Raw genomic sequence first — 12,201 nt, 5'->3', positions numbered from 1 at the left:
GTAGAACTTTGTATCCTAGAGAGCAATGCCAATAGACTGTCTTGATTACCGTAGCATAGCTGGGCTGGGGTAAGTTCTGCAGGTGCAGCAGTGCACAATGGAAGTGCCCCCTCCCATTCACTGTCGGAGCCATTCCAGGCAGCAACAGAGATGTGCAGGCGCTCACAAATTATTATTAATTATTATTAACAGTATTTATATACCGCTTTTCAACAGAAAGGTCACAAAGCGGTTGACAGAGAAAACAAACAACTAATGGCTCCCTGTGCCAAAAAGGGCTCACAATCTAAAAGATGCAAAAGAACACCAGCAGACAGCCACTAGAAAAGACACTGCTGGGTGAGCAGGCCCAGTGACTCTCCCCCTGCTAAACAGAAGAAGAGCAGGGGTAGCAAATGGTGTGTCCTGCGTGTTGCCATCACTGCTCAGAATGGCTCCAATGGTGAGTGGGAAGGGGCACTTACATGGCAAGTTGTGGCTCCTGCAAGTACTTACCTTTCCCCCATCTAGCTATGCTACTGCTCGATTATGAACTTCTCTTAGACACCAAGTCTATGCATGTCTACTCAGAAGTAAGTCCCATTATTGTCAACAAGGCTTACTCCCAGGTAATTATGGACAGGATTGCAACATTAATTGCGTAGGCCTGAGGAAGCATTTTAGGACAGGATAGAAACACAGCAAATAAGCTGCGTATAAAGATCTTCAGAGGTGAGGCTGATTAGTACCAGAGCAAGGGCCTTTTTTGTGGTGGCATCCAAATGAGGGAACTCTCTCCCCGGCAGTGGTGGACTTCCCCAGTCCCACGCCCAGGGCATTTGCCCCACTGAGTTAACAGCAGGTCCACTACTGCTCCCCAGACATGTTGACCCAATGCCCCTTTGACCCATTTCAGGTTGCAGGCAAAGTTCTGCTTTCCTACGCCTTTTAAGCTGGACTAGATGGGCCTATGGCCTGATCCATTGGGGCTGTTCTTATATTTAATGAATAAGAGCCTTTTAGTTGCCTGTACCTGCTACTGTAACACTAGGTTATAGGTGCTGACCCTATTGCATTATCTATATTGCATTATTATTATTATTTGTCTGCTGCTTTTAATTTCTATTTTATATTGCTTCTATGGTATTTTGTCACATTTTATTTACAACAGTGTTTTGTAAGCCACTCTGAAGCTTTCCTGGCTAAAGCAGGGATATAAATGCTATGAATAAAGAATAACTTTGCTTTTGTGCACATAATAGTCTCCTTCCTTTTCTACGGAGAGCTGGTGTGTATGTGGGACATTGCATTATGTTTCCAGAGAAGTGGAAGGTCCTCACTACATGGTTTACAAGCTTTCAACAACTTTGCTGTGACTCACTGAAAGCAAATTACAGTAGATAGAGAACACTTTTTAAAATGGATGCCATGGAAATAACAAGGGCAGTTGCATTACTGCTGCAGCACCACAAGCATCATTCCTTATCGCCAGCTTTGTTTTTGACTTCAAATTTTTTTATTGAATTGACCCCCCCCCAAAAAAAATACACAATATAAAACAATGTTGATTTTGTCCAAAATGTAGACCAGCATAAACATGTTGCCCAGTAAATTAATGCTACACTCCTCTTGACAGTGACAGTTTTAGCCTAAAACTAAAGATTCAGGGCCCAATCTTGAATCTGCGCATCAGCTCACTGCCAGCACACACTGTCGCAAATGTGCCGTAAGGCACGCTTGTATGCCCTTACCGCAGGCCTGGTGCCAGAGCTAGCCCAGTGCAAGCCCGCACTGGGCAAGCTCCAGCACTGCACCCATGTTCTGCTGCCCGGTGGTTACCTGGACTGCTGGGCACTAGAGAGGTGAGTGGGGGCGTGGGGGGAGGCAGGGGGAAGCATTCTGGGGCGGGGAGGTGGGAGGAAGGCGTGGCGAAGGAAGGAGCAGGGTGGGAGGGGAGTGGAACCGGTGGAGCTCAGCCCCACTGGATCCTAAGGCCTGTGTCGGGCCACGTGGCCTAACAGAGGGGCCCTTCAATTCTGTGCCAGCTAAAGAGCCACCATAGAATTGAGTAGCCCCATTGCAGGGCTAATTCCCTTACTTGGGGGAAGTGGACAAAAGTCCCCTTATCCCGAGGAGATGGCAGCAGCTGCCCAGGGTGCGCTGGATGCCATGGCAGCTATTTTTGGTGACACGGCAGTTCCACACTCCAGGCAGCTCAGGATTAGGCTGCCCGAATGGTATCCTATACACACTTATCTGGGAGTGATCCTCACTGAGCACAGTGGGACTCACAGCCCAATCCTAATTAACTTTCCAGGGACAATGCAACCATGCTAATGGGGTCTGTGCTGCATCCTGCAGTGTGTGTGTGGGGGGGAGCAGTTATGGGGACCTCTTTCAGGTAAAGAAATGTTTGTTCCATTACCTTGGGGCTGCATTGTGGCTACCTCAGCACTGGAAAGTTCATTAGGATTGGGCTGGTACTTCTGAGTTATCATGCATAGAATTGCACTGTTTGTTGATTAGAGGGACAGAATCTGGCAGTGTGCAAGCACCATTGATCCTACACTCTTCCTCCCCTGTGCCATCTCTCTCCCTGTCCCCCTTCCTGTACCCAGAAATGCCCCCATTCTCTTCCTCAGCCTCCCACTGCCCACCCCTATTGCCACTTACCTTGCACCAGTGGACTTTCTCCACCAGTCAGTGAACCTGGCTACCAGCAATTGTGCTGGCAGCCATGTGCACTTGCCAACAGAGGTGATGTTCCTCTGGCATCCTCCTCCTTTCACCAGTGGAATGTGCATCCCCACCTGGCAGCAGTGGGGATAGGACTGGGCTCTAACTGTCCTTGCCTTGGAAAGGTCTGAAAATCCTAGAAAGAGGGGTGTTCATTCAGAAGTTAAAGCAATTCTTCAGGCCTGTTACTAGCCTGCCTGCTTTAGAAGTTAGTGCTGGACAAGCTGTTGCAGACTAATAAATTCTGTGCACTGCAAGTGGAGAAAAGCCTTTGGCAACACACACTACCAGCAGGCCTCACAGTTCTTGGTTTGAGGAGTGCCAAATGTTGGCGGGTTTGCTTCTCATAATTTCTGCTCAGCAGAACAAGAAGACTTCCTCTGCATGCTGTTCAGATGTTGGGTTCTTCTAAACCAGGGGTGCTCAATAGGTGGATCGCGATCTACCGGTAGATCGCGAGGCAAAATGAGTAGATCGCGGAGTGCTGACCCCCCCCTTAGGTGCCTCTGGGAGGAAACGCCGGGAGTACGGCCCATTGTACTCAATGGGGCTTACTCCCAGGTAAGTGTGGCTAGGATTGCAGCCTCACAGCCTAATCCTAGGCATGTCTACTCAGGAGTAAGTCCTGTTATACTCAGTGGGGCTCAAGGTACACCAACATACATTGTACACATAAATGTTATATGTTATGATGGCGCGAACATTGTAAAAAAAACTCTGGTAGATCTCCGGGCCTTGCTGGGTTTCAAAGTAGCTCTCAAGCCAAAAAAGTGTGAGCACCCCTGTTCTAAACCATCCTCACATGTATAATTAATTAGATTCATCTCTGTAAATCTGTTTAATTAATTTATGTAAGATCTTTTAATTGAATAAAAAAGGTAACCTGGATTAGTCAGGCAAACATCCTTTATAAAAAAGTAATTATAGATACTGTAAGTTCTTAAAAAAATTGCAGGTGGCAAACACTGTCTTAGAAGAGGCATTCCCACACACACAGGGAGGAATGCCTCTTCTAAAACAGCCCCTGCAGGAACTCACACACACACATGCGTGGACTGCCTTGTGTATACATACCATCTATACACAAAGTATGCCTTTTGCTTCAAAACTTATTTGAACTATATGCAAATCCTTGCACAGTTAATGCTAAGTAATCACGTAAGTAAAACTCATTATTTAATTGACTATGATTTCTTTAATCATATGTCAACCTTAATTATTTAGTCTTGAACTTCACAAGGCCACATCATTTCTCCTGGTCCTCTCTAAAACAACCACTCTTGACAGATGAGATAAAGACAAACATGTACCTTAGAGGGTTCTTTATTAGTTCTTCACACTAACTCTTTGCCTATATTCACCTTTTCTCCATGGAGATGTAGGGAGAGTCACCCATCTAAATCAATGTTTCTCAGCATTGCTCTCCCAATGTATCACTTACCACCACACTGTCCTTGGAGGTACCACCGGAAGTAACTGGCCATGATGTCATCACCAGTTACTTCCAGATTTGGAGAGCATGACAGGAACTTCCAAGGTCAGCTAGAGGCTTAGGGTGGGTGGGCAAGCTTTTTCTTGCACTCAAAAACTGCGCACTAGAGTTCAACCTGCCAGCTTGAGCTTCCTATTGCCATTAGAAGCTCCCATTGCGGTCTCACTGCTGGGTAGTGGGTGCTGCACATACCACCCAACACTGCTCAGCGTACCACTGGTTGTACATGTACCAACGGTTGAGAACCACTGGTCTAAACAACTCTTGGTTGACACAGGAGGTGGTCTCTCCACAGTAGGATTTGACAGCTACACGACGCTATTGTATTTAGTATTGCACTAAGTTGAGTTCAGTTTCGTGAGCTGAGGTAGGGTCTATTCAGTGGTAACAATTGATTTGTTTACCAAAGGAGGTTCTGACTTAAAGTTCCCAGCAGTAAGATAAATCTTTGCAGGGGGTCTCTCATTCAGTATTATTAACAATGTGAATAAAGAAAGCCTTGGAGTCTTTCCAGTCTGGTAGCAAATTATACCTTGCACACTATGCGATAAGGAAGAGACTGATTCCTAAATTCTTGCTCTCAGAAAGATCCATTGTATTTTGCCAGGTTTCCCCCCCCCCAAGTACACACAACAGAGCTGGAGCCATAGCTCAAAGCTCACAAAGCGATGATGGGGCAGGTAGGAGGGCGAATCTGGTGTGAGAAGGAGGTGGGTTTGGCAGCTGCGGCAGCCGCCAAATCCCAACTCCCTTCCCTGACTTGATCCTGTGGCAATTTTACTCTTTTGCTCTTCCTCCTTACTGTAGCTGCTTGTACATCTGCTTCAGGGCCATGAGAGGGGGTTGCAGAGGGTATATGGTACTGGGCCCATGGTCAAAAAGAAGGCCCAGGAGCCAGAGGAGAGCCAGAGGAGAGAAGCTGGAAATTTCCTGGGATCTCAGAAAATATTTGTGTATATTGTGTGAAGACTAGCATTGACATTTTGTGTAAGTCTACCTTGTTTTATATATTGTAATTTGTAGAAATTATGATCCAGTGATCAATTGTGATCCTAGCCCCTGTACCGGGGGGGCCAGGACTGCAAAATGCACCCTCCCCTGGCCAAAAACACATAACTTCTTGTTTTCAGAGAAGTGACCTTTTAGGCCTTCTGAGGACTCTGGAATGTCTAAAAAGGCCTCATATGGCCTTCTAAGACCCTTTAACCCACAAGCGATGGGGGGGGCCACAGTGGTGGGGGGGTCACAGCAGCACCCTCTGCCGGGTGGCACCCCAGGACATTTACACCCTCTCCCCGTTCTCCTCAGGTACACCAGTGCCAATGATTGTATGAAATTATGATCCAACTGAGAAGGGAAGGGGCCAAAAAGAAACTTTGTACCCTCTCAGATGCCCCTGACCCACCTTTCTCAGTGGGCAAAGAGTAATGGTTGCAAATGAAGAAAGAGAAGGAGCTTCTGCCTTCTTCACTTCTTAGTGGCCCAAAGGGACAAGGCAAATGAATGGATAATGATGAGGAAGAGGTGGGCATAATTTGGGAAGGGGGTCCATTGAGGACCCCTTTCCCTAAGCCGCCTATCTGGAAGTGGCACTGAATGTAATTGAGCAGCTTGATGAAATTAATGGAGAAAGACGTTCTGCTTTCTTGTGTGTGTCTAGAGTTACATCAATACAAAAAAAGGAGACAGTAGGTGGTGCTATTTTATAATTTTTTTTTAAACTAGTGCTGCTGCCAGCATAATTTCCTCCAAAAAGAAGCAAATTTGTAGGACTCTTCCTCACTGAAGGGAACACTGAAAAAGTTCCAAGATCAAATAATTTTGATAACACTGGCAACATTTATCAGGCAGAAACAATGTTGTGAGAATTGTACAGTTGTTGCATTAACAACCATTTAAATTTGAAGCACCAAACTTGTGGATGTCTCTGGCTCTCCTTTAAACTTTAGAATCAATACATCTGAATATTTCCTGCTCTCTGGCCATCTCAGTGACCTTCAGACTTTTACATCAGGTCCAAATTTGTTTTACTTAATGTCCAAGCTGACAAAGGCTGCAGTCCTATGAACACTTCTTGAGAGTAAACCCATTGCACACAGCAGGATTTACTTCTGAGTAAACTTGTATAGGCTTGTGCTGTAAGAATTCTGAAGAAGTCAAAATTTGCTCAGTGTGTGTGACATTTTAGTTGGTCCCAATAAAGGTATTTAGAGAGATGTGGGGTAGAACATTTTCCATCTATAAAAGTACTATGTGCTACTCTCATGCAGTGGAAGGGATATTGTAACAGTGACAATTGTCTAGTGCAGGGGTGTCCAAACCTTGGCCCAGGGGCCACTTGCAGCCCTTTGGGACTCCCAATTCGGCCCTCAGGGAGTCCCCAGTCTCCAATGACCCTCTGGCCTTCCAAAGACTTGCTAGAGCCTTGCTGGCCCAAAGCAACTGCTCTCAGCATGAAGGCGACTGTCTCGTGTGGACTGTGGGATGAAGGCTCCCTCCACTACTTGCTATTTCACTTCTGTGATGCAGCAGCAGCAGTGACAGAAAGGCCAGCCTTGCTTTGTGCAAGGCCTTTTATAGGCCTTGAACTATTGCAAGACCTTCATTCATTCGTATAAGTTCCATTTCTAATATATTCATTTATGTAAATTTATTCAAATTTGAGATATAAATTAATTCTTTTTTTCCCCAGTCCCCAACACAATATCAGAGAGATGATGTGGCCCACCTGCCAAATAGTTTGGACATCCCTGGTCTAGTGTTTTTATAAGACTCCATATTCAACAGCAATTTTCTGTGAACAGAACTGGAAGACTTTCTGCTCCATAACAGCTAAAAGGAGAAACAGAGTCATCAATGAACACATTGCTAAGATTTTCACAAAATTTCTTATCACTGGAACATTGGTCCAAGCACAACTAGCAAAGAGAACATGTGATCAGTTGCCCTGGCCCAGACTCATTGGTAGAACCATCTTTTAGCAAAAGAGAAAGTGGTTCAAAGCAAGTTGTGATTTGGCATGAGATATGACTCCATCTGCACTAGAACTAACAAGTAGTGCCTGACATAGACAGTGAAACTGCCTCCCAGCCCCACTCCTCTCTCTCTCTGTGTGTGAGAGAGAAAGAAGGAAGTAAACAGACAACAGCAGCATATCATGCACAGTGACTTGGGTGTGCCAGAATTAGTATGTCAGTGACAGTCTTCAGTTACTTAAGTTACTTCAGTTACTTATGCTTTTCTCAAATCATAGGTAAGGGAAGGACATGCTATTGTGTACTGACTGGCACTGGGATCATGTTTGACCAATGAGTGGTAGTTCAAGGCTGCTGCTGCTGCTGCTGCTGCCGCTTCTTCTTAACAGTATTTATATACCGCTTTTCAACAGAAAGTTCACAACACGGTTTACAGAGAAAATCAAACAAACAACTAATGGCTCCCTGTCCCAAAAGGGCTCACAATCTAAAAGGTTGCAAAAGAACACCAGTAGACAGCCACTAGAAAAGACAGTGCTGGGGTGAGGAGGGCCAGTTACTCTCCCCCTACTAAATAAAAGAACCCACTTAAAAAGTGCCTCTTACCCAGTTAGCAGGGGTTATCTGCCTTTCCTCTGCCCCCGTCCCCAAATGCTGATGCTCAGGGACCTTGGCAATTGCTATGGGATGCAATGTGAAGAGGGACTGCAGGGAAAAGAAACCAGAAACTATGAAAACCTCAAGTGGGGGATCAACTCAATTCATGGTTTTTGTGGTTTCGGGGTATTTCCCCTTTCACCTTCAGATGCCCCACACTACATGCTAACCTATGCCATTTCCCCCCCCCTTTTTATTTTCCAAAAAGAAATATAAACAAACACACATAACACACACACAAAAAATAACACCACTATACACACAAAAAAGGGGTGCAGGAAATAATATATCATTATCATATATTGCTACAACTAATAAATCATTACAGTCATTACAAATCTTAATCAATTTCCTCTTCTAAGTTTACCTCTTAATATCATTTTAATCATTAATTAATATAATTAATATCATTTTTCATTTATCCTTCGTCTATTATATCATATCAAATATTTTATATATATATATATATATATATATATATATATATATATTGTATTGGCAACCTTCAGTCTCGAAAGACTATGGTATCGCGCTCTGAAAGGTGGTTCTGGCACAGCGTCTAGTGTGGCTGAAAAGGCCAATCCGGGAGTGACAATCCCTTCCACACTGGGAGCAAGTGCAGTCTGTCCCTGGTCTGTCTCCCTGGCTATGGGCCTTCCCTCTTTGCCTCTTAGCCTCAGACTGTTGGCAAAGTGTCTCTTCAAACTGGGAAAGGCCATGCTGCACAGCCTGCCTCCAAGCGGGCCGCTCAGAGGCCAGGGTTTCCCACTTGTTGAGGTCCATCCCTAAGGCTTTCAGATCCCTCTTGCAGATGTCCTTGTATCGCAGCTGTGGTCTACCTGTAGGGCGCTTTCCTTGCATGAGTTCTCCATAGAGGAGATCCTTTGGGATCCGGCCATCATCCATTCTCACGACATGACCAAGCCAACGCAGGCGTCTCTGTTTCAGCAGTGAATACATGCTAGGGATTCCAGCACGTTCCAGGATTGTGTTGTTTGGAACTTTGTCCTGCCAGGTGATGCCGAGGATGCGTCAGAGGCAGCGCATGTGGAAAGCGCTCAGTTTCCTCTCCTGTTGTGAGCGAAGAGTCCATGACTCGCTGCAGTACAGAAGTGTACTCAGGACGCAAGCTCTGTCTTGGTATGTTCCATCAGCTTCTTGTTGGACCAGACTCTCTTTGTGAGTCTGGAAAACGTGGTAGCTGCTTTACCGATGCACTTGTTTAGCTCGGTATCGAGAGAAAGAGTGTCGGAGATCGTTGAGCCAAGGTACACAAAGTCATGGACAACCTCCAGTTCATGCTCAGAGATTGTAATGCTGGGAGGTGAGTCCACATCCTGAACCATGACCTGTGTTTTCTTTAAGCTGATTGTCAGTCCAAAATCTTGGCAGGCCTTGCTAAAATGATCCATGAGCTGCTGGAGATCTTTGGCAGAGTGGGTAGTGACAGCTGCATCGTCGGCAAAGAGGAAGTCACGCAGACATTTCAGCTGGACTTTGGATTTTGCTCTCAGTCTGGAGAGGTTGAAGAGCTTTCCGTCTGATCTGGTCCGGAGATAGATGCCTTCTGTTGCAGTTCCAAAGGCCTGCTTCAGCAGGACAACGAAGAAAATCCCAAACAAGGTTGGTGCAAGAACACAGCCCTGCTTCACTCCGCTTCAGATGTCAAAAGGGTCTGATGTGGAGCCATCGAAGACAACAGTGCCCTTCATGTCCTTGTGGAAAGATCTGATGATGCTGAGGAGCCTGGGTGGACATCCGATCTTGGGGAGAATCTTGAAGAGGCCGTCTCTGCTGACCAGGTCGAAAGCCTTTGTGAGATCTATGAAGGCTATAAAGAGTGGCTGTCGTTGTTCCCTGCATTTCTCCTGCAGTTGTCTAAGGGAGAATACCATATCAGTGGTGGACCTGTTGGCTCGGAATCCACACTGCGATTCTGGATAGATGCTCTCTCTCTCTCTCTCTCTCTCTCTCTCTCTCTCTCTCTCTCTCTATATATATATATATATATATATATATATATATATTACCTAAATGCCCTATCATATATTTCTAAAACTTCATTTTCAACCAAGCATACAAAGATTTCCATTACATAATTTGTGTCGGTTTTCATTATTAATCAAAAATTTCTGAAAGTCTGTCCATTGCCTCGTTATTTTCTCTATTAATTAATCTTTCATTAATATTTTAAAATCCTTTCAATATCTAACATATATAATCCTCATACAATTAAAATCATAATAACTAAATACACATCGTTTTCTTTATCTATAACATCTAAAATAATATTAAACAAAAATAATTCAGGTTTCAGCCATGTCATAAATTCAACAATCTCTTGTATTACATTTCTTACCATTCTCCAACAGATTTGCATTTTTTACATATCCACCACATGTTCCTTCGACACATTTACACTTCCAACAACTACTTGATATATTCTGTTTCATTTTTACAGTTTTTTTGGTGTCATGTACCATCTATAAAACATTTTACATATATTTTCTTTAAAATTAGTTGCTCTAATAAGTTTTATATCATGCTTCTAGATCTGTTCCCATTGATCTATTGTGATATTATGGTCTATATTTTATGCCCATTTTATCATACATTATTTTTTCTTACATCTCAAAATCCAATAAAAACATACATTTTTTAAATATATTTTTCTTTTGTTTCTAACAATAGTCTATCAAATGGTGTCTATTCCATAAAGAAACCTTCTTATTTGTCTCTCCCAAACCTTGAACCTAATTATAAGCACGTCCACCAGCCGGTCTCCACACCTTGCCTTGACAATTCTTCTTTTTTCTCTTCTTCCTCACTCTCCATGGAACATGTCTGAGAATTCTAGCTTTATTGTCATCCACTGTCCATTTCTTTTCCTGTGAATCCTTCAGTAATTTATCTCTGTAAAAGGTTCTAATGAATTGCACATGAATTTCTCTTGGTAATTTGTGTTTTCTCAAATAAAAAGGGCTCACTCTTCTCACTGAATCCAATTCTTTAGGTATCTCCTTCTTCGGTGTATCAATCCATTCTGATATTAATCTAATAATCCGTTGTGATGTATCTTCTTCTTCCTCTTCTGGTATATTTTGTATCCTCACCACTCGAGCTGCACTATCCATCTGAATTTCCATTAAAGTTGTCCCTGCATTGTACTGATTTTCTTCTATCTCTGATATTTTAACTTGTCTTTTCTTATCTTTTGTCCCGATCTCTCAATCTCTTGTTTATTTTCTTCTGGTGTAATTTTCACATCCATCAGGTGTCCACTAAGTTCATCTAATTGTTTAGTTAAAACATCCACACTGGCTTGAATCTGTGCAGATTGATTTGTTTGTTGCTGTACCATTACCAACAGTTTTTCCATGTTGTCTTGCATAGTCTGTTTCCAGTCTTTCCCTTTCGCTTCCTCTTGTACTAATTTTCCAAATCCCATCTCCGATGCTGGCAAACTTCGGACTTTCTTACCCTCCATCTTCATTCTTCCTTCCTGTGAAACTCAAATATCTTTTGCTCGCAATGCTCTTTAAGATCACTAGATGACCTCAGCGTATTATCTTCCTTGCTCCACTTATAAACACAAATCCAATTCTTGCAATGTCTTTTTAAATCCACTAGACATCACTGGTGCACTGTTCTTGTTTTGTTTCTGTTCTCTTATCTCTTATTTATACTTGTAGCCTTGGCAACCGACATTCCTCAGTCTGCAAGAATGTCAAAACATCCAGCCGTTTTCAGGCAATCCCGAATGTAGGTATCAAATCAAGGCAATAAACACTCCAATACACAAACTTTATCCAAGGACCATTAATTTGTAATCCACCGAAATTCAAAGTTATAAAGTTGTAATTATATTTTCAGATAACTCTAACAAGCTTGGCAAATCTCTTCTACAATTTCTCCTCACACCAATAAACAGCTGAGGGGGGAAACCTCCCCCCCTCTTCTTCTCATGGCAAAAAAACCCAAATCAGGCAGTCAATTGCTCAATCCACGCCAGGCATACACAAACGGAATAACACTTACTTAAGTCTTTCAAAATCTTTCCCTGCTGGGGCCTTCAGCTTGATTCAACATGAATTCTTCACCATTGCTGCCAAGATGGCGGAATCTCCTGGGAGAGCCCCCTGGCCAGGCTTTATCTCCTCAGGAATCATGGAGGAGGAGTTGTCTCTCCTGACAAACAATCCTTGGATCTTCTCAGATCCGCAGTTTTTGGGGGAAAACAGAGTGCCCTTCAAGAGCTCGAGAAAGGCACGTCTGCTCACTGCTGGCTGGTCCCTCCCTCAGCCTAACCTACGCCATTGTTGAAGGAAATCCAACATTCATCAGCCACTTTTCAGGAGAGGC

Source organism: Tiliqua scincoides, chromosome 4 (genome assembly GCF_035046505.1).
Source record: "Tiliqua scincoides isolate rTilSci1 chromosome 4, rTilSci1.hap2, whole genome shotgun sequence".
Taxonomy (NCBI): domain Eukaryota; kingdom Metazoa; phylum Chordata; class Lepidosauria; order Squamata; family Scincidae; genus Tiliqua; species Tiliqua scincoides.
Note: the sequence above shows the minus strand (reverse complement) of the source record.